A 24,584-nucleotide genomic window follows, 5' to 3' on the forward strand; every position below is an offset into this window, starting at 1 on the left:
GCTTTGTTCATTCTTTTGCTTGTTACTTAACTGCCCTCTCTAGAATGAGAGGGTTAAATTTGTTTGATTGGTGCAAGGATGAATATCCAACACCTATAACTTTTGTTGAATGAATAAATCATAAAAATAATCGGTTTGAAAACTGGAAACAGAAGGGAGATTCATGGCCAAATTGTAGACGCTGCTTACTTTCTCTGCAGAGACTTTGCACGCACTAGGTCCATCTGAAACACAAGGTCTCTCTCGTCCCTTCTGGAGACAGAAACCCTGGGTGGGCGACTCCAGAATGATGAATACCAAAGAGAGTCTGTGGTCTGCAAGCTGTGCTTGCCTTGGGAAGAGGTCATTTGGTTGAGCTCATTAACTTCAACAAACTAAGTCACAGGCCACTGAATACCATCCTGCCAAGAAGCTGGGAAGGTGTGAGTGGTGTGCAAACTGTGAGGGGCTGTTCACTACACAGAATATCTAGATGTTCCATGGGAGTGTCGAAGACACTCTATGATGTGAAATCAGGGAGTTGAAGATAGATGCTTAGTGGGGTCAGTGGAACCAGGTCAACCAATTAGAAGCCTTTCAATCTCCTCCTCATTTTGATACGTCCTCCTCCTTCTCCTCCTCCTCCTTCTCCCTCCCTTCTCCTTCTTCCTCCTCCTCCTCCTTCTTCTGTTTCTTCTTCTCCTTCTTCAGAAAAAAAATGTTTATTGTCTAGAAATATATATTTAAAGATCCCCACAAAAGACGCTATTCTCTCATTTCCCCATCTTCTTCCCCTTCAGCATCCCTGATACAAAGGACATTATTAGACCTTATTAAAACTTTACCCAAATGTCCAGACAATGCTTCATCTACGTATTCTTCTGTGTTTCCAAGCTGCATGCTCGCATAGCCATCTACAGATACCAGGTAGCCTTTGTACTCCATTCCTCACTTCAGTTTCACCATACTGGCTTTCCTGTGAATCTCCTGAGGAAAGGTTTGGGATTGAGGAGCAAGCTCATCTCAATTACAAGCAAATGTTGTGAGCCACTCGCCACCAACCCAGCTGTTGTTTGTCCCTTGTGACTGGAGTAGCTACGGCTGGGTACAGATCCTCCTTTTACTTTCTCATTTATCTGTATTAGTAATTTTTTTCCTTTGGACATGTTAACATTGCAGATGAAAACTATTTTACTGCTTTACCCTATAAAAATTCCAACTTATTGAACCTACCTTGCCATTTCTAAGATTGTATTTGACAGAGAATGCCCCGTCTTCATGAGAATCAGTTGCAAGAGTGATCTAGGTGGTGGCCTGAGAGCCAGGAGGGGGTAGTTCGGAGACACCATTCCACAGGTAACCTGTCCTCCCTGAGAGCTGCCCAGTGGCCTTCACTGCCCCAGCACAAATTGTTTTTGGATCCAACATTCTACAATTCACACGTAAGCAACAGACAATGGAATGAACATCTTGAAATTTTTAAAGAATTTCTTTTGCCACCTACCATCTACACATGACAGACCAAATCTTCTGAAGAGTTTTCAACACCCACAGCCTGGCAACTGAGAGTAGGAAAAAAAACTCACGCACAATATAGACTTTCAAAAGTATTTTTAGCTTCTTCCATGAAGTGACATTTTATTTTACTCTTCTTAAAAATACTTAACTGTCAGCAAAGGTTCATGTCTGTTAAGTTCTGTAATTCCTATGAACAACTTGCTTAGTTCTTCAAGACAATGGACAGCTTCATCCTAATTTGTTTGCCCACGTTTTATCAGGCTCAGAACAATTTGGTGTGGTTGTGAAACAATGGAAGTTTACCAAGGGGAGTGGTGGAATCTGCTCTTCTAGAACAAATAGAGTCCAGGTCCTAATCTAGAATAGGAGACACTTAGATCTACTCAAGTTCATAGCTATGAGATGAATTAGTGTCCTTGGAGCGGGGAAATGGCAGATCCAAAGTGGGTAATTTGAGGGTAGTTTTAAAAATGGATTACTTACAATGGTGTAGGTAGGATTTGGAGAACTAGTAAGGAAATTCCCAGGGCTAGCAACAGCAGGGAGTCACCACCCCTAGGCCTTAGATAGATGGAACAGTTATAGAAACTCAGAAAGAGTAGCAATATAAAGAGAACTTTCTAGTCCAGATCTCAGTCTCTTGTCCACCTTCCAGTCTCCTGCCACTGCCTCTCATTGGCCAAACCTGTCAGAAGTCAGATGACAAAGGGGCACGTTGATTTGGCCTGCTGGGGCAGGAAGGAGAAGAGTGGACAATGGATTCCAGGGCAAACAGAAGATATGCAGTGGATGGAAACTGAGGGAGGCAAGGGTAATCAAATGAATGTTCTTATTCATCTCTTTGCTCATTCTTTCATTTATCAAACATACGTTAGTTAAGCACTTTCTGTACTTGAAGCACTTTGGAAAACACAGGCAAAGGATGATAAGTTGTCTCTTCTCTCAAGAAGCTTTAATTTTTTATTGAATGTGGAAACCAGACACAGCCATGTGGAATGTCATAAAACAAAAGCTCACTGAGAGTAATAGTATGGCAGAGCGTATCAGAGGTGGGGCAGTCTGTGTGGGTGCTGAGGCAAGGTAGGCTCAGGGGAAACATAAGAGGATTTTAACAGGGCTTTGTGGGACGCAAGGGAGAGTCTTGAAGTCATTAGTCTCCACCTCAGTACCTCTGTGGAGTAATGGACTGGCCTACTGATTTGTCAATGAATTCTAGGACTATATAAGAACTAAATATATGTACCATTTTTTTAATTGAGTACTTATAATACATTAGTCATTTCACATGTAATATCTTATGGAAGCCTTACAATGAGGTTGGTGAAATGAGTGTTATTTTCCATATTTTACATATAAAAATAAGTGAAATTCCAAGAGGTGGAGTTACTTATCTAATGTCAGATACCTGGTGTTCGAGAAACTGGGACTCAAAGCCAGGCATTTCTGACACAAAAGTCTAAGCTACTAAGCTCTTTAAAAAATGACAATAAAGGACTCAGCAGTGGTGCCTGCCTTGGGTGTAAACATTGTCCTGGTAACACCCCCGTGTGTTCTCAGATAACTGGTAGTTAGAACTTTCTCCCTATTTTGAGAAGCTGCTTGACTTACAATAGGTTATGTTTTCACAAATGCCGCCTGCACTGAGGTACAATATTGGCCCCTCAGGAAATCTGAACAGAAGTGCTATTCTTGTATCTTTCCTATGGAAAACCATCTAATGACTTCTCATTATGCTTGGAATTAATTCTTTGAACTATTTGGGCAAATGATCTGGCCTCTCCGACTTCTGATTTGATCTCTTACTATCTACCACTTACTCACTCCGCTCCAGCCACACTGACTTTCTTTCTCATCTGTGAATGAGCTTTGCTCTTCTCATCATAAGTTGTTTGCCGTAGGTGTTTTCTCTGTCTAGAATCCTCTCCCCACAAATCTTCACAAACTGGCTCCTTTTGTTATTTAGTCTCCACAGAAATGTCAGATTCCTTTTCTGACCATGTCCCTCCTACTCAGCCTGTAGAACACCATCGTCTCTCGGACATCTCGTCGGTCTGGTTTTTCTCTGTCCGTAGAAGGCTTGGGCAGCCTTATGCAATGCCAGATAACCCCGTGTCTTGGGTAGTGCCTGGATCCTTCAATCTTTGCAAATGAATGAATAAACTCGTGGAGATGAACCCTGGTTCAGAAAGAAAAGTAGTAACAGTATGGTATATTTATTCATTATTTAATATCATTTACCTCTCAGGTATTATTTCTACTTATATTTCAAGATGAGAAAAGTGACATTTACAGATGATCAAGGTCATGCAAGCAATGGAGCAGGACCACACACACCTTTTGACTGCAGCTCTACTGAGCTTTCAAAGCCACTACGTATGAGTTACGGCCCCCAAGTACTGTCTTAAGTGAGGTCAACACTGATTTTTCTCTCATGTGTTAGTATAGAAGTGATTGTCTCCACCAGACATAAGATGTCATCTCTGGGTCCAGGCTAGCTGTTCTGGTTTTTGCCATTTCCTTACCAGAATAAAGGGGGAAAGCGGTGGGGGGAGGGCCACAGCTTCCTTGTGAAGGTGTGATCAGGAAGTTATATGCATCCCCTTCACCAGAGCTACAAGAAAAGCTGGTGGATGTAACAGCTGGTTTGGAGATGTGTACCCAATTAAAACTTGACAATTTCTATTACTAAAGGGAAGAATGGGACACTAGATGTGAAGGATACTGTTAGGTCTAATAACAACCACATTAAGGTAGAGATTAGTATCATTTTCATTTAACATATGGAGAAACTGGGGCTCCAAGAGATTAAAGACCATAGCATTAGTCAGGAAAAGGGCAGAACTCATGACAAGATTCCATTTGAGTCCCCCATTTCATCATTATCATCTCTATTTCTCTCTCTCTGCCACACACACACACGCACACACACACACACACACACACACACCACGGCTCAGTGTTCTGTGCTTTGGTGGGATTTACTCCATTTTCATCCTTGGAATGTCATTTCAGCCTTGATATATTAAAGAGAATTCAACCAACAACAAAAGGAAGTAAATAGAGGTGAGGGTCCTGAGGGCTAGGCCAGGTCGGACCATTTACAGCAGAACTTGCCTTCTCCTGGGTAGAGTGGGTGCCCAGGGAAGCTGCCTCCAGGGGCAGTGTGTTCTGATAAGTCAGGACCTGATCTTGGGTGGAGGGGCTTTGTAAATAATGAGCCAGGAGTCCCCGACTCCTGCCAACAAGAAGAAATAGGCCATTAGTAGGTATGGTGAACACGTCTCGCGTACTGGGATAATGATCCTTATTTACAGCTGTTGTCCCAGTGCACTTATTAAAAGCACCCCCCTCAAAATTGCCCTAGTTCAGATGATGAATTATATGGTCACCCTATCAACAGCCCTATGTTACCATCGGTGTTCAGCCTTAAAAATATTGGGGCAAAAACTCTGAAGATGTTGGACAGCTAACTAAGCGGAAGAGGTGCCTAAATAGGGGTCCCCGAATTCGGCTGCCACTGTACACTACGAGTAAGAAACTGATCAACTGTTTCAATTAACGGTAATTCCAGCCTTCTGGATAAGCCCAAATAATCTAATTATAAAGGTTAATTTTATAATTCATTCTTAGATTATCAAAGGGAGTAAAAATGTCTTGGAGGGTGTTTTATGGTGCAGCATCATTAATGATTAAAATGTCTGGGAACAGAAGCATGTATAGTTACAAATTATTCAAACCACATAAGACTTCATAAAATTCTGTCTATGAGAGGCATTCAATAAATAACCCAGAATTCATCTATTTCATGTCTATGCCCTTTGGTTTCAATGACATTCTCATTTTTCTAAACAGTATTGAGTTACACTGCACATGGAGTTTCAGAAAAGTTCTTCACAGTTAATCAAAATTTACTCAATTTGTAGCACAACAATTTTATTGCCCAGAGGTCGTTATTGACACTCTGTATCTATGAACCTGGTCGACAAATCCTAGAGGGAGACTTGCAAAATGACAGTCCTCAAGTAACTTTGTTTTTCAGGATCAGAAAAATGAAATTAAAGATCAACACATAAAAGTAAGTTTCTGCTTCTTGAAGTTAGAATGAAGTAAAGGACATACTCATTATCTAAGAATAATGGGTAAAAGAAAAAAAGAGCAATCTAAAGTGAGCTCACTTAGAACAGGGAACGAAATTGTACAGTAAGTGAAAAGAAAGTTTCCATAGGATTTAAAAAAATTAAAACCTGCAGATTTTGGTGTAACTTTCCATCAAAACTGTACTTCAACATATACCATATTTCGTTTGATGTTTTAATGACCAGAAAGAGGATCACTTAATAAAAATGTGTGGGGCTTCACTGGTCTCCCCAGGGGATTCTTTTCGACCTGTTCATATACAAATATTCTCTTTTGGAATGCTTAGCTACACAGTCTCCACGCCCTTCTCTTCTCTCAGTTGTCAATAGGTCTAACTCCACCAGGGCCTCGTTTATCAAAGTCTTAGCTTGTGTGATTTAAGCAGTTTTCTAACATCACTTCCACCAATCTCATGAAATCCCACATCTTTGGTAAAGTTTGCCTTTTTTCTTTGCAATCAACGTGCACTGTATTAACAATGGATTGTTGGATATTCTAAACAACAAATGATACTGGAGTCCAATCAACAAAGACATTGATGTAATTGCTGGGAATCAACACTAAATGGAGTAGAATATTGAATAAGGAATAACTTTCTGTTTGGTCCATAGACAATATCTTCCTTTTAAGGCCCCGGGGCAACTGTGTAGTAGCAGGGCCTTAGGGAATAATCTCTGGTAGCCAGGACTCCCTTGTACTTTAGGCTTGAGCCCCAACTCCATCAGCTTGCTCTGTGGTCTTAAGCAGGTTATTTCATCTCAATAACCTTACAAGCCCAAGACACCCAGATTCTTTTTCTGGGATCTAGGAAGTTCTGCATATATGTTTTAACGTGCATGTTCTCAGGGAGTGTGCGCATGTTTCTCTCAATTCTCATTAAGAATCTAAACCACTAATCATGAAGTATCTCACATGATCTCTAAAGTTGCTTCCAGCTTTCACATTCTCTGATTTCTGATTTTCCCTGGGTAAAACCATCTATAGGGAATGAAAGTAGAAGCTTGGGTTAGGCCACGGAGGGGAAAAAAAAAATCTGTAAACTGTTACCAGTAATTAGTGCTGAAATGTAGGTGGGTAATCCATCAATTCTAACCAATGATCCACCTCCCAGCAGCCCCCAGAAGCTTGTTTTGAGAAACTAAATTAAAGATTTTAAAGTTTGTTTTTTTCAGAGAAGGCAGAATGCTATATAGAAGATTTACTGATGTATGTGCACATTTTTAAAGAAATATTGGTCACTCAGCTCAATGTACTTCTAAGGATTTGAAACATAACTAAATAATTACCATCCTACATTTGTAATTAATTATGACTAAGATCATTGCAAATATCAGAACTAGAAAGATAGAAAATGACACATACTATCTGATGTGGGCAGAGCAAATAGGGTTTCTGAGAGCTATAGTAACTGGGCCTTTAATACAGCTATTCTAAATCTTGACATCATCATAGCTATAACTTTATCAAATACTAAGTGCTAAATTTACCTTCTGAACTTTAAAGAGACGTCAATATGATATTCTTATAATAGCAAGTAGGAAAGAAGAATAGGGAAATTGCTTTGATGACATCAGTTCCACTTCTAAGACTCGTTAGAATCTTCTTCATTGGATTAAAAGAAATCTGAGTATCATTTATTTATTTATTCATCAGGAATTCAGGATGGGGGAAATCTGGTGTGACACTATTGCATTAGTGTGTAGGCCTACACTCATGAAATCTTGAATGACAATATTCAGCAGTGGAGAGGCTAAGGCCCAGGACTGCAGGAAAATAGTTTGTATTTTTTAGTTAGCATTCACAGGCAAATAGAACTCACCCCTCTGTCAATGTGGGTCTTAAGAAGTGTATGGAACGACTTGACACAGTGATAGAGAGTAAGTTAATTAAAATATAATCAGAAACTAGAACACGAAAATTTGTTAAAGTGATTTACCGATGTACTTTCTTAGCCAGAGAAATTTTTTTATTTTTAAAGGGCTTGGAGAGACCATTTGTTACTCCTGATCAGACCATGATTCCTTACAGGTATGAAAAAAAACATATGAACAAAACAACTGAGCCTGTCTGGAAAGACAAAGAGCATAGTTCACTAATTCTAGAATATGCTAGGATTTAGATTCAAATTGGATAGAAATAGTAAGTAACCGACAATAGGAAGAAACTATTTTCTATTGCCAAACTGCCATGAGCCTATGAAAATCACAGATTTTCCAAATTGCACCATGTGAAAGTAAATGAATAGTTTTGAAAGAGATTGATACATTTTTGTGACCATGTAGTGGTGCACATTTTGAACATTTGTGGACATTTGCCTTCCCAGCATTCATTTCCCCTTCTTTCTCCTGTTTTTTCACTGGCATCCACCCTTCCACGCTGTTGGTGCATGGGTCTATGGAACTCCATCCAAAGCTCCACGGGTGTCCTTGCGCTCAAATATGTGACTCAGGCCTGACAAATTACAGCAGCTCTTCCTTTTAGTGACAGTGATTGGAAGAGTAATGAGTATGACCAAAATTATGGTAATAATTTTGAATGTCTGGGCTGCTAGGGATGCTACTGAAAACAGTCCTCTTTCTCCAGACCTAGGAGGGCATGAAAACATAACTGCCGTAGCAACTTTGCCAGGCACCATCTTGAGAAGCCCGAGTATGATATATTGCTACCGTCTAAGCCTCAGACCTCACTCCAGTTTAATCAAAAAGGTCCAGTTCTGAATCATGCGCTGCATTTGTCATGTCTGTGAAGTCCCCATTAGTGCAGAACAGTTTCTCAGTTTTTCTCTGACTTTCCTGACCTCAAATCTTTTGAAGATTATTGGCCAGTCACCTTTGGAATTTTCCTCCACTTGGGTTTTCTGATATTTCCTCACAGTTGGATTTAGATTATGCATCTTTTGCAGGAATATCACAGAAGTTCTTCTAAAGGCCTTGTATTAGCTGGGGCAGGATTTCAATGTGTCTCATTGATATTTATTTTTCGACAACTTGAAAATGTGACGTCTGCCAGATGTTTTCATTATAAAGCTACCTTTTCCCCCTTTGCAATTAGTAAGTGTTCTGTGACAAGTACATTGAAATTATGCAAAATATTATTTTTTGTAAATCAAACTTCCATTTATTTATTTATATCTGAATGGATTCATAGTTTCCTATGTTTTTCATAATCATTATTTCTTCTGATGCACAAATTGTCCCAATTTGGCCCGTCTCCCTTACTTCCGAGTCTTTGTGACCTATCTTCATCATTTGCTGACCACATTTCTCTGGCTCTGTTCTGTAGGAAGATCCTGAACTCAGCCCCACCACGGACACACGGAAGCTACAGCTACATGTGGAACAATTTCCTCTGAAAAAGATCTGAAAACTAGCTGAACAGTTCCTACGCATGGACAAACAAGAAGATCTCACCATAAACCACACGCTCAGCGTGGCGACCCACGGTCAGGAGGAAACTTACAAACCCAGAGCTTCAACCTGAGGAGTGAACTGTTCATACCCCCATCAGACACCCCAGACTTTAAGACCTTTACCCAACAGATGAGCTCCCAAAACATGAAAACCAATGGGGCTCACTTCCACAAGACCCGAGAGGCTGTGATGAACTGAGCGATGCCTCTTTAAGGGCTCATGTGTGAACTCACTCCCTCCAAGGCCCAGTGCAGAAGCAGCTATTTGAAAAGTGCCCAGACTTTATGTAAAATAGATTCATTTGCTAATCTTAAAGCATCACCCAGAGAGGCAGGGTCTGTTGGGATATTCTCCGGGGATGAAGGAGAGGGCAGGCACCATTTTCATGCTCTCGCTCTACCTTGCTAAAGGTGGCAGAATGCTTTTTTTTTTCCTTAAATCACTTTAACTCCCTTTCCCCTCAGTGGGTGGCATCTTTACCCTCTAACCAGCGGGATCCATCTTTGCACTCTCCTTCTGCATCTTCTGCACGGGAACTTTGATAGATGTCTGATGCCCTAGTTCTTATGTCTGGTGCTTTGGTTTTTGCAGCTGCAGCCCAAGGACACCCCTTGATTATACAATTCTGGAGGCCAGGGGAGCTTGCATTCCTGGGTCCTCTGGGATTGTAACAATTAGAAAGATGTTTTTGGCAGACTACCACCCGCAGGGCACTGCACAGAAAGCAGACTGAAACACAACCCCAGGTGTTCAAAGAAAGAGGCCTATTTACTTATTCTGGAGCCTGGGGGACAGGCTTCAGGTTTGGAGCACATCTAGAGGCCTAAGGAGGGGTTCTCAGGGAACACAGACCAGGTGACACACCATCTCTCTGCTCTCCCTCTGCCACGCTATACCTTATCAGTGTCTCTAAGAAAGGAGATTATATGCTTGTCCAGAGCCCTGATTTTTGTGACTATTGCCCAGGGGCTACCTCCAGATTACCTGGTCTGGTGGCTTCCAGAGCTTACACTTGCAGTCCCACAGAAATGGATATATTTGCACACTCTAAAAGCTGCGGCCTGAGGATCTGACTTCCAATCAGCCTGAATCTAGGTGTTCACTCAGATCTCCTCCTTTGGGACACTGACAGATCTTAGCACACCCTCAACTACTGGGTGCTACTGAAACCCAAATAGGCTGCTTGGACAATCACAAAAGCTTGAGAGACAACCAAGAGCTAGGACAAGGTAGATGATAAAGTTTATCTCCTACATGAGGCCACTCCTTGAAGACTAGAAGAGGTGGCTGTTCCATCTAATACATAAAAACGGAGTCAGGCAAAAAGAGGAAAGAAACAAGATAAAACCTCAGGAAAAAAATTTAATGAAATGCAGTGAATTATTTACCAGATAAAGAGTTTAAAGTACTCTTTAAACTTTAAAGTGGTCTAAAGACACTGACTGAACTTGGGAGAAGCATGGGTAAACACAACAAGAATTTCTTTTTCTTTCTTTCTTTCTTTTTTTCAAGACGCTGAATACATTTTTATTGAGCCTTTTGATTTACAACATGAAGTAAAAGGAAAGTAATTTTTCTTTAACCAAATATTTCAAACTTTAGGGAATTATAATGGACTACATATATTAAAAATTGGGGATTGGGTAAACAATATCTGGATTCTTGAATTTTCCAGTTGACTCTTCCCTTACAATAGTAACCAGCTCTAATTAGTTACGTATATTTCCTTAAGGCCACATTTTATTGTTGCTGATGTCTTCACCGAAGACAATAGCAATCCGAAGCATTGCTATTTCAGTCAATTTCAACTAATTCCACTTCAGAAATGAATTCTGCATTTGGTGGAATTTTAGCATCAGACCGTCCTTTCTTTCCATAAGATCATTTTGGTTCAATCTCTAGTTGAGCCTTTTCTCCTTTACTCGTAGTTAAGAGTGCTTTATCCCATCCTCTGATAACTTTACCTATTCCAACCTTAAAACTTAAGGGCTTGGCATTTTTCTTCTTTGAACTTGTTTGAATATTAGTATCAAAAACTGTCCCATCCAACACAGTAGGAATTTCAGCAAAGAGATTGAAAATATATGAAAATACCAAATAGAAGTCATAAAGCTGAAGAATAACTGAGCTGAAAAGAGACTAAAAGTGTTCAATAAAAGACTAGATAAAGCAGAAGAAAGAATCACTCAATTCAAAGACAGGGAAGTGGAATTCACCCAGAGCAACAAAATGAAAAAAGAATTTTAAAAAAAGTGAAGATGGTTCAAGGGACTTATGGGACAACATCATATTATAGGAGTCCCAAAAGGAAAATAAAGACAGAAAGGGACAAAAAATTTATTTCAAGAAATAATGGCTGAAAACTTCCCTAACCTGGAGGGAGGAAACAGACATCCAGATCCATGAGGCCCGCAGAGTTCCAAGTAAGATGAACTCAAAGAGACCCACACCAAGACACACTTAATTAAAATGTCAAAAGTTAAAGATGAGAAAAGAATCTTAAAAGGAGCAAGAGAAAAGCAACTTGTTACATACAAGGGGACCCTCATAAGACCATCAGCCAAGTCTTCAGCAGAAACTTTACAGACAAGAAGAGAGTAGCACAATATATTCAGAGTGCTGAAAGTAAAACAACACATGCAACCAAGAATACTCTACTTGGCAAATTGAAGAATTGAAGGAGAGATGCTTTTCCAGACAAACGAAAGCTAAAGGGTTCATCACTAAACTGGCCCTATAAGAAATGTTAAAAGGACTTCTCTAAACTGAAAAAGAAAGGGCGTTTATTAGTAACAAGAAAACAACGAAAATATAAATCTCACTGATAAGGGTAAATATATAGTAAAGGTAGTGGATTAATCATCTATAAAGCTAGTATGAAGGTTAAAAAAGAAAAGTAGTAAAAACAACTAAACCACAATAATTAGCTAAGAGATACACAAGATAAAAATAAATAAACTGTGACATCAAAAAAATAAAACTTTGTGGGGAAGAGTAAAAATGGAGAGCTTTAGGCTGCATTCAAACTTAAGATGTTATGAACTGAAAATAGATTGTTATAAATATAGGTTGTTATATGTAACCCTCATGGTAACCACAAAGCAAAAATCTATAGTAGATATACAAAAGATAATGAGAAAGAAATCTAAGCATACCACTAATGAAAATCACCAAACCACAAAGGAAGAGTGCAAGAGAAGAAGGATTAAGTGGAACTACAAACAGCCAGAAAGCAATTAATAAACTGGCAATAACCACATACCTATCAATAATTACTTTAAATGTAAATGGATTAAATTCTTCAATCAAAAGACACAGATTAGCTGAGTGGATAAAAACACAAGACCCACCTATGTGCTGTCCATAAAAGACTCACTTTAGATGCAAGGATACATGCACGGATTAAAAATGAAAAGACTGAGAAAGATATTATATGCAAATGGAAAACAAAAGAAAACTAGAATGGCAATACTTACATCAGACAACATAGACTTTAAAATAAAGGCTGTAATCATTGAAAAAGGCTGTAATCATTGAAAANGATGCAAGGATACATGCACGGATTAAAAATGAAAAGACTGAGAAAGATATTATATGCAAATGGAAAACAAAAGAAAACTAGAATGGCAATACTTACATCAGACAACATAGACTTTAAAATAAAGGCTGTAATCATTGAAAAAGAGGGGCATTACATAATAATAAAGTAGTTAATAACAGAAGGATCTAACATTTATAAATACTTATGCAGCCAACATAGGAGCACCTAAATATATAAAGTAAACATTAACAGACCTAAAGGAAGAAATAGACAGCAGTTTAATAAAAGTAGGAGACTTTAACACCCCATTTGTGTCAATGGATAGATCATCCGGAAAATAATCAGTAAGGAAACATTGGCCCTAAATGACATTTTAGACTTAACAGATATATGTAAAACATTCCATCCAAAAGAAGCAGAATATACATTCTTCTCAAATGCACAAAGACCATTCTCCAGGATAAATTATATAGGCCATAAAATGAGTCCTGATAAATTTAAGAATATTGAAATCAGGGGCGCCTGGGTGGTGCAGTCGTTAAGCGTCTGCCTTTGGCTCAGGGCATGATCCCAGAGTCCTGGGATCAAGCCCCACATCAGGCTCCTCCGCTGGGAGCCTGCTTCTTCCTCTCCCACTCCCCCTGCTTGTGTTCCCTCTCTCGCTGGCTGTCTCTCTGTCAAATAAATAAATAAATAAATAATCTTAAAAAACAAAAAAAGAAGAATGAAATCATATCAAGCATCTTCTCTAACCACAATGGTATGAAACCAGAAATCAATAACAAGAAGAAAACTGGACATTTCATAAATACGTGGCAATTAAAACATATGCTACTGAACAACTAATGGGCCAATGAAGAGATAAAAATAGACCTCAAGACAAATAAAAATGAAAACACAATATACCAAAATGTATGTGATGCAGCAAAAGCAGTACTAAGAGGGAAGTTCATAGTGATAAATGCCTACCTCAAGAAAAAGCTCAAAGAATCTAATTTTACACATCAAGGAACTAGAAAAAGAACAAAGTTCAACATAAGTAGAATGAAAGAAAACAAAGAACAGAGCAGAAATAATTGAAATGAAGACTAAAAAGACAATAGAAAAGATCAATGAAACTAGGAGCTGGTTCTTTGAAAAGATGAACAAAATGGGAAACCCTTTAGGTACACTTACCAAGAAAAAGAGAGAGGGCTCAAATAAATAAAATCAGAAATGAAAGAGGAGCCAATACAACTGATACTGCAGAAATCCACAGAACCATAAGAGACTACTAGAATAATTATATACCAACAAATTCGACAGCCTAGAAGAAATGCATAAATTCTCAGAAACATACAACCTTCCGAGACTGAATAGTAAAAAACCCCAGAAAATGTGAATAGACTGATTACTAGTAAGGAGATTGAAATGGTAATCAAACACCTCCCAAACAAATGAAAGTCCAGGACCCTATGTCTTCACTGGTGAATTTTATCAAACATTCTAATTGGAATTAAATTTCCAAACTCTTCCAAAAATAGAAGAGGAGGGAACGCTTCCAACTCATTTTATGAGGCCAGCATTTCCCTGATACCAAAACAAGAAAAAGACATCGCCCTGCCAAAAAAATAGGGAAAGAGAAAATTACAGGCCCATATCCCTGATAAACATAGATACAAAAATCCTCAACAAAATATTAAGAAACCAAATTTAACACTAAATTAAAAAGATCATACACCATGATCAGGTGCAATTTATTCCAGGGGTATAAGAAGGGTGCAACATTCACAAATCAATGTGATACACCACATTAACAAAATGAAGGATAAGAATCATATGATCAATTCAATAGTTGCAGAAAAAGCATGTGACTAAATTCAACATACGTTTATGATTGAAAGTCTCAACAAAGTGAATACAGAGGGAATGTACCTGAGAATGATAAAGGACGTATATGACAAGCCCATAGCTAACATCATATTCTTTCAGCTTTTCCTCTAAGATCAGAAATAAGACAGTAAGACAGTTGCCACTTTTAATCAACATGATATTGAAAGTCCTAGCCAGGTAAATTAGGCGAGACAAAGAAATAAGCATTACAATTGGAAAGGAAGAAGTAAAACTGTAACTATTTGCAGATAACATAATATTATATATAGAAAAACCCTGAAGACTCTGCCAAAAAACTGTTAGAACTAATCAAAGGATTTAGTAGAAGTTGCAGGATACAAAATCAATATATAAAAATATGATGCATTTTTAATAACAAACTATCAGGAAGAGAAATTTAAAAAATAATCTTATTTACAATTGCATCAAAAAGAATAAAATACCTAGGAATAAATTTAATCAAGAAGGTGAAAGACATGTGTAGAAGGTGAAAGACATGTATGCCAAAAACTATTTGACACTGATGAAAGTAATTGAAGAAGACACAAATAAATGGACAGATATTCTGTGCTGATGGATTGGAAGAAATAATATTGTTTAAAATACCCATATCACTGAAAGCAATCTATAGATTCAATGCAATTTCCATCAAAATTCCAATGACATTTTTAACAGAAATAGGACAAATAATTCTAAAATTTCTATGGAACCACAGAAGACCATGAATAGCCAAGGCAATCTTGAGAAAGAACAAAGTTGGGGGGTGCATGGGTGGCTCAGTAGGTTAAGGGTTCAATTCGTGATTTTGGCTCAGATCATGATCTTGTGGTCATGGGATCGAGACCTGCATCGGGCTCTGTGCTCAGCAGCAAGTCTGCTTGAGATTCTCTCTCTCCTTTCCCTATGACCCTTCCCCTGCTCCCATTCTCTCTCTCTCTCTCTCTCTCAAATAAATAAATAAATCAGGGGCTCCTGGGTGGCTCAGTCGTTAAGCGTCTGCCTTTGGCTCAGGGCGTGATCCCAGAGTCTGGGATCGAGTCCCGCGTCAGGCTCCTCCGCTGGGAGCCTGCTTCTTCCTCTCCCACTCCCCCTGCTTGTGTTCCCTCTCTCTCTGGCTGTCTCTCTCTGTGTCAAATAAATAAAATCTTAAAAAAATAAATAAAAAATAAATAAGTAAATCTTAAAAAAAAAAGGAACAAAGTTGGAGGCATTGTGCTCCCTGATGTCAAATTGTATTAAAAAGTTATAGTAATTGAAACGGTACTGTATTGTCATAAAAATAAATACATAGATCAATGAAACCGGAGAGCCCAGAAATAAACACACATGCATATATGGTCAATCAATTTACAATACAGGAGCCAAGACTATACAATAAATGGTGCTGGGAAAACTAGATGATCACATGCAAAAGAATAAACGGACTCCTATCTTATACCATACATAAAAATTAACTCAAAATGGATCAAAGACTTGAACATAAGACCTGAAACCACAAAATTCCTAGGAGAAAACATAGATGGTAAGGTCCTTGACTTGTCTTGGAGATGAATTTTTGGATCTGACTCTAAAAACAAGACAACAAAAGCAAAAATAAACAAGTGGGATTATGTCAAATTAAAAATCTTTTACACAGCAAAGGAAACCATCAACAAATAGAAAAGGCAAACTACTGAAAGGAGAAAAATTTTCAAATCATATTTCTGATAAGGAGTTAATATGCAAAATATATAAAGAACTGATACAACTCAAGAAACTAAACGAACAAATAATCTGGTTTTAAAAAGGGGTATGGACCTGAGTAGGCATTTTTCCTAAAAAGATGTCAAGATGGCCAGAAAGTATATGAAAAAATGCTCAACATCACTCATCATCAGGGAAATACAAATCAAAATCATGAGATATCACCTCATACCTCCTGTTAGAAATGCAATAACATCAGCATTTTTCACAGAGCAGGAACAAACAATTCTGAAATATGTATGGAACCAGAAAAGATCCTGAGGGACGCCTGGGTGGCTCAGTCGTTAAGTGTCTGCCTTCGGCTCAGGGTGTGATCCCAGGGTCCCGGGATCAAGCCCCACATCAGGCTCCTCCGCTGGGAGCCTGCTTCTTCCTCTCCCACTCCCCCTGCCTGTGTTCCCTCTCTCTCTGGCTGTCTCTCTCTCTGTCAAATAAATAAATAAAATCTTTAAAAAAAAAAGAAAATAAAATGAAGATCCTGAATACCCAAAGTAATGTTGAAAAAGAAAACCAAAGCTGGAGGCATCACAATTCTGGACTTCAAGCTGTACTACAAAGCTGTAATCATCAAGACAGCATGGTACTGGCACGAAAACAGACACAGAGATCAATGGAATGGAACAGAGAACCCAGAAATGGACCCTCAACTCTATGGTCAACTAATTTTCGACAAAGCAGGAAAGAATATCGAATGGAAAAAAAGACAGTCTCTTCAACAAATAGTATTGGGAACACTGGACGGTAACATGCAGAAAGATGAAACTGGACCACTTTCTTATACCAAACACAAAAATAAATTCAAAATGGATGAGAGACCTAGATGTAAGACAGGAATCCATCAAAATGCTAGAGAACACAGGCAGCAACCTCTTTGACCTCTGCTGCAGCAACTTCTTGCTAGACATGTCTCCAACGGCAAGGAAAACAAAAGCAAAAATGAACTTTTGGGACTTCATCAAGATAAAAAGCTTCTGCACAGCAAAGAAAACAATCAACAAAACTGAAAGTCAACCTATGGAATAGGAGAAGATATTTGCAAATGACATATCAGCTAAAGGGTTAGTATCTAAAATCTATAAAGAACTTATTAAACTCAACACTCCAAAACTAAAAAACTCCATCAAGAAATGGGCAGAAGACATGAACAGACATTTCTCCAAAGAAGACATACAAATGGATAATAGACACATGAAAAAAATGCTCAACATCACTCATCATCAGGGAAATACAAATCAAAACTGCAATGAGATACCTCCTCACACTAGTCAGAATGGTTAAAAATTTTTTTTTTAAGATTTTATGTATTTATTTGACAGAGAGAGACAGTGAGCAAGCACAGGCAGGGGGAGTGGCAGAGGGAGAAGCAGACTCCCCGTGAGCAGGGAGCCCGACACAAGGTTGGGACCATGACCTGAGCCAAAGGCAGTTGCTTAACCCACTGAACCACCCAGGTGCCCCTAAAATGACTAAAATTAACAACTCAGGAAACAACCGATGTTGGTGAGGATGTAGAGAAAGGGGAACCCTCTTACACTGTTGGTGGGAATGCAAACTGGGGCAGCCACTCTGGAAAACAGTATGGAGTTTCCTCAGAAAGTTAAAAATAGAAGTATCCTATGATCCAGCAATTGCACTACTAGGTATCCATCCAAAGGACACAAAAATAGTGATTCTAAGGGGCATGTGCACCCCCAATGTTTATAGAAGCAATGTCCACAATTACCAAACTATGGGAAGAGCCCAGATGTCCATCAACAGATGAATGGATAAAGAAGATATATATCTTCTTATAAAACCAGATATATATAAAGATTTATATATATATATATATATATATATATATATATGAAATGTAATATTACTCAGGCATCAAAAAGAACACAATCTTGACATTTGCAATGACAAGGATGGAACTAGAGTGTATTATGCTATGTGAAATAAGTCAGAGAAAGACAAATACCATGTGATTTCATTCATATGTGGAATTTAAGAAACAAAACAGGATCATAGCGGAAAGGAAGGAAAAATAAAATGAGATAAAAACAGGGAGAGAGACAAATCATAAGAGACTGTTGACTACAGGGAACAAACTGAGGGTTGCTGGAGGGGAGGTCAGTGGGGGATGGGGTAACTGGTGATNGATGTAAAGTTTGATGCTTCATTAGTTGCGTATAACACCCAGTGCACCATGCAATGTGGTTTTGATTTGAATTTCCCTGATGGCTAAAGATTTTGAACATTTTTTCATGTGTCTGTTAGCCATTTGTATGTCTTCATTGGAAAAGTGTCTGTTCATATCTTCTGCCCATTTTTTGATTTGATTATTTGTTTCTCATATGTAGTTACTATTTTATTTTTTTCAGTGTTTTCCAAATATTCTTTTTATTATAATTTTTTTATTATATTATGTTAGTCACCATACAGTACATCCCTGGTTTTTGATGTAAAGTTCGATGATTCATTCGTTGCGTATAACAACCCAGTGCACCATGTAATACGTGCCCTCCTTACTACCCATCACCAGCCTATCCCATTCCCCCACCCCCCTCCCCTCTGAAGCCCTCAGTTTGTTTCTCAGAGTCCATAGTTACTATTTTAGAACGAATCCATTGGTAACAAATTTTCTTAACTTTCCTTTATCTGAAAATGTGTTTATATCTCCTTCATTCCTGAAGTATATTTCTCTTGGATACACAAATCTGGGGTAACATCAAGTTTTTTCTTTCAGTGGTTGAAAAATGTTGGGCCATCTCCTTGTGTCTTTCAGTTTCTTATGAGAAATTTGCTGTCATTCAAATTGCCATTTCTCTAATGGTAATGTGTCATTTCCCTTTCAAGATTTTTTCTTTAGTAGGTAGGGGGATGGGTCAAAAAGGTGAAGAGGATTAAGAGTGCACTTATCTAGACACTTTTCCAAAGAAGACATCCAGATGGCCAACAAACACATGAAGATACTCAACATCACTCACCATCAAGGAAATACAAATTAAAACCAAGATAAGATACCATCTCACACCTGTCAGAATGGCTAAAATTAACAACACAAGAAACAACAGGTGTTGGCAAGGGTCCAGAGAAAGGGGAACCCTCTTGCACTGTTGGTGCAAACTGGTATAGCCACTGTGCAAAACAGTACAGAGGTTCCTCAGAAAGTTAAAAATAGAAGTATCCTATGATCCAGCAATTGCACTACTAGGTATCCATCCAAAGGACACAAAAATAGTGATTCTAAGGGGCATGTGCACCCCCAATGTTTATAGAAGCAATGTCCACAATTACCAAACTATGGGAAGAGCCCAGATGTCCATCAACAGATGAATGGATAAAGAAGATATATATCTTCTTATAAAACCAGATATATATAAAGATTTATATATATATATATATATATATATATATATATGAAATGTAATATTACTCAGGCATCAAAAAGAACACAATCTTGACATTTGCAATGACAAGGATGGAACTAGAGTGTATTATGCTATGTGAAATAAGTCAGAGAAAGACAAATACCATGTGATTTCATTCATATGTGGAATTTAAGAAACAAAACAGGATCATAGCGGAAAGGAAGGAAAAATAAAATGAGATAAAAACAGGGAGAGAGACAAATCATAAGAGACTGTTGACTACAGGGAACAAACTGAGGGTTGCTGGAGGGGAGGTCAGTGGGGGATGGGGTAACTGGTGATGGGTCTAAAGGAGGGCACGTGATGTGATGAGCACTGGGTGTTAATATGCAACTGATGCATCACTAAATTCTACCTCTGAAACTAATAACATACTATAGGTTAACTAGTTTTTAAATTTAAAAAAAGAAAAAAATACAAAAAAAATCACATACAAAAAAAAAAAAGAAATGCTATCATCAGAAAGATAAGAAATAATAAGTGCTGGCAAGGATTTGGAGAAAAGGAAACCCTTACAGTTGGTGGGAATGTAAACTGGTGCAGTCATGATGGAAAACAGTATGGAGTTGCCTCAAAAGTTTTAAAACAGAACTATTATATGATCCAGCTATTCCACTTCTGGATATTTATCTGGAGAATAAGAAAACACTAATTCTAAAAGATATATGCACCCCCATATTCATCACAGCACTATTTATAAGAGCCAAGATATGGAGGCCACCTAAGTGTCCATTGATGGATGAATGGGTAAAGAAGATGTATAAAGAAACACACACACAGGGATACTATTCAGCCATAAAGAAGAAGGAAATCTTGCTACTTGCAACAACATGGATGGACCCCTCAGGGCATTATATCAAATGAAATAAGTCAGACAGAGAAAGACATAAACTGTATGATTTCACTTACATGTGAAATCTAAAACAGCTCAAAAAACAAAACCCCAGAAACCCTCAAGCTCAGAGATACAGAGAAATGACTGGTGGTTGCAGGGGTGGAGGGTATAGGCAAGCTGGGTACATGAGGTTAAACAATACAAACTCACAGTTATAAAATAAATAAGCCCTGGAGATATAATGTACAGCATGGTGCCTATGGTGAATAATACTGTACCGCATACTTGAAAGTTCCTAATAGATCTTCAGAGTCCTTATCCCAAGGAAAAATAAATTTGTAACTGTGTATGACACAAACATTAATTAGGCTTATTGTGGTGATCGTCTCATAAGATATGCAAATATATGTTGTTTGAATCATGATGCCGTACACCTGAAAGTAATGTCATGTCAATTATACCTCAATTAAAAAAATGCAACCCAAATGTTTAAAAAATGTTAATAGGCAAACGTTATTGAGTGCTTACAATTGGGGACTTTGAGAGGATCCGAATAAATAGCACTCCTTTACCCTGATCAAATTCTGAACAAACTGAGAAAAAAGACAAAGGAGTGGCTGATAGTGGCCAAAGTAGCACCCTGTTATGGATAAAGGGTAGGGTCTGGGAAACGGCTCATTTCCATGGGCAAATACTCCTCTCCAGGGCCACCCCTAGGACGGGCAAGACCTTTGAAAATATTTTTGTTGGGCCCTTGTCTATATAAACAATTTGAATAAAAAATATTATGAAACTCATGGGCCCAAGTGACGTATTGTGATTTATCAATCAAAATTTAGAACAAATAATGAGAAGACATACTTACATACTTGTCCGTGGTCCTGTCAGTGCACATGAAGATTTTCCATACTATTCAGGCATCACTACTTCCTGTCCAGGTGCAGGAGCCATTCAATCACGTTCTTTATTGTCAGATGTGATGTTCCTAGCTAATTTCATATCTCCCACACTGAGGAAATGATAATAGCATTATTACTCATGATGCCATGGCCTTTCAGAACCTGTTTGTACTGAAACAATACAGGTCTTCTTGCCTCTGCAGTTCCCTAATTCCATTTATTTAATGCTGGTTACATCATTGCATCACCCTAAAGTGTCCCCTGAGAATAGCCACAGCCAATGACTACTCTATCAAAGGTCGTTATTGTACTTCGTTGATGATGACCACATATGCAAGTCTCACTGAGAATATTCAGGAAAATATGAATAATTTCAGTTTCCAAATGCATTAAATGTAGTGTTCTGAATCTTACAGCATAAACGGAGCAGCATGTCTTCCAACTACATCCTTTCCTGAATTCCTTAGGCCATAGTCTCTGCATTTCTAGAATGTCATCTCTTTCCATGGGAATGACAGCCCTGTCTTCCACACACCATGAGCAGAGAGGAGGGGTGATGAGCAGCTCCTTTTGCACAAGAAATGCCAATCCCTCATCCAGCACCGTTTAAAAACACCTTGTGAGAGCATGACATCGCCACAGTTGGAGGCAGGAGAAGGCATGAATGGAAAGGGCCTGCTGGTGTTGCAGAGGAATGGTCTCAAGTGTCCTCAGAGGGAATGGGCATAGCCACTCTGGAGTCCGCCTGCTGGGGGTTGGCCCCCTGGGTGCTAGCGGTGGGGGTGGAACAAGGGAAAGGACACCTGCGGCCCCCACCCTGAGTCACGTAGACCAGGTGGCACCTTGATGACGTAGGCCCACACACGCAGCTCAAGCCAAGACCTGAACTTGCTTTGCTTCTGAGGTGAGTGAGAGAGACTCCAAGTCAGCTTGATTCTGGGGGCTTAATCTTGCCCAGTCTTGCAAAAAGCAACATCCCACCAGTCAGCGGGAGAGTCGCTGGTGAGGACGCCTTTCTGGAACCAGGGCCTGGTTTACGGCCCCCAGCCTGAGCCCATGTGTGTGAATCCTGGCAGCCCTGGGCACGTCTCTTTGAGCCCACCGACAGGGTTGCGGGGAAGAGGGCACCCGAGGGCAGACACAGGGCTGGGGCCCACTCACCCCTGCCCAGGTGTCACCGCCTGTCAGGCCAGTCCAGGCTCTGGAGGGAGGCTCGTAACATTTTGAGGAAGGAACTCGGAGGCGCGGCCCCCCCGCTGGTGGCGCGCGCCGGGGGGTGTGAGGGCAGCGCGGCTCTTCTCAGAGGGGAACCCCGGAGTCAGCCTGCCCGAGCCGTCCTTACCGCATCACCAGTCTCAAAGGAGGGCTGCCCTTGGAAGAGCAGAGGCAAGCGTCACTCGCAGGGGAGGAAGGAAGCCTTAGCTTTACTCACCCTAACCTAACCGGATTAGTCACTCTCGGGCAGGGGAGGGGCGGAGGGAGCCCAGGCGTGTCTCAGCAGTAGGGTTCCCGCACAGGAGGGAACCACGGGGAAGGCAGACTGAGTGTTCCCACCTCCCCGGTACCGTGTACCTGACAGGATTCACTCCGTCCTACAGGAGAAATGTTTTCTTTCTCTCCTGTTTTATACATGCAGCCAACAGACGCGTGGAGGTCAGGTAAGCTGCCCTCGAGCTCCCAGCTAGTACCGGTCAGACTCGGGATTTGAACTCCGGCAACCGGGCTGCGGGAGGAGAAAGACGGACAAAGGAAGAAGAGGGAGGAGGAAAGAAGGGACAGAGGAGACTAAGAAAAGACCAGTGCCCGTCGCCTCTGGAGTAGAGGGCAGGACTGAGGGTTTTCTCCTTCACTTAAAACTTGGACTGTGTCGACTTGCCTCAGCTTCCCTCTTTTCAGGCTCTTTCAAGAAAGTCCGCGCAGAACAACCTTAAATTTGGAAAGAAAAAATATTCTCCCCTGGTGCAAAGAAGCTTATCCTCACTTTTATAGACATCATCTTTGACATTAATGGGTCACTAGGGAATGCTGTTACTCAATTTACAAGACAAAATGTTCCCTTCCTTGTGATTTTTTTTTTTTTTTAACCCAGCAGGTTTCCTACTTCAGGACCATGAAGCAATCACCGGGCTCCTAGGGATTATTAATCAATATTGTCATATTTAAAAAGCCCCAGATTTCACCCTGTACTTTCATTTTAATAGAGAGCCCGCTGTCAAGAATGCCAAGGCAGGCCAGACTCCAGTCTAGAATAGATGAAGCACGCTTAACCTTCAAGCCCAGAGCTGAAGAAACGCTGTTTCCCATGAGGCCTTCCACTGACTCTGCAGGGGTGAACTAAGGTGGCGGCAAACAGGCCAGAGGTCAGATGGTAGAATTTTCTGCAGAGACAGTCCAACCAGAGAAGGACAAGCTAATTTTTTTCAGACATGAATTATGGGATGTCTTCCCGAATGCACTGCAACTAAACTTTCTCAGTGATTTGGGAGCCGAGTGTTACAATGGTGCAGTCTCTTCAAGCACGCAGGCAAGGAAGCTTCTCTTGCTTCCGGGGTGAAGGACTGCGGCACGTCCCACTGCGAACAGAGAGGTGGTGGAGAGCAGTGAGCGGGGGCAGCTCTCAGGCCCCCGTCCCGCCTTTCCTGCACATTCCCATACACATTCCCAGTCGTGGCACTCTCTTGCTGCGCGGGTTTTCAATAGTACCCCCGCAGTCAACGGACCAGAGGGGAGGAGCTAGGCAAAGCCGATTTACCACCTTTGTGGGAGACCCATAGGGTTTTAGGAGGGCCTCTGAGAATGAGTCAGGGTGTGGAGGTTGAATTCAACCTTCCTAGAGGATGCTGCACTTTTTTGAGGAAAACGAATCATTACATATACATAAATGTACCTATGTGCATTTTTTTGCCAATATGGTAAAATATTAACAATTCTTAAATTTTTAAAGCCATAAAGATAGATGATGGGTACATAGGGGTTTGTTATGTATTCTTCTAATTGCTCATGTATTTTGAAATGTTATTAAAATGTTTTTGTTTTTTTTTAATATTGACATATCTTTTTAAAAATCCCTTAGAAGGTTAACATTTGTGCTCTGCAAATGTGGCAAATAGTCTGTAGAGAAATTCTCAGTTGCTGGAAGCTGGAGAACCACTGACATTTGCTTTTATTTTGTCTCGTGGTTCTCCTGTTCTCCTGCTCTGTGCACACATTCTCCCATCAAGACTTTCCTAACTTAAA

At 39.8% G+C, this 24,584-nt stretch overlaps 1 pseudogene; it reads right to left on the bottom strand.

Moving 5' to 3' along the window:
- Window positions 1–744: 744 nt before the first annotated feature.
- LOC100474133 lies at window positions 745–23,016 on the bottom strand (annotated as a pseudogene).
- Between the last annotated feature and the right edge of the window lie 1,568 nt (window positions 23,017–24,584).

Source organism: Ailuropoda melanoleuca, chromosome 3 (genome assembly GCF_002007445.2).
Source record: "Ailuropoda melanoleuca isolate Jingjing chromosome 3, ASM200744v2, whole genome shotgun sequence".
NCBI classification, from domain to species: Eukaryota; Metazoa; Chordata; class Mammalia; order Carnivora; family Ursidae; genus Ailuropoda; species Ailuropoda melanoleuca.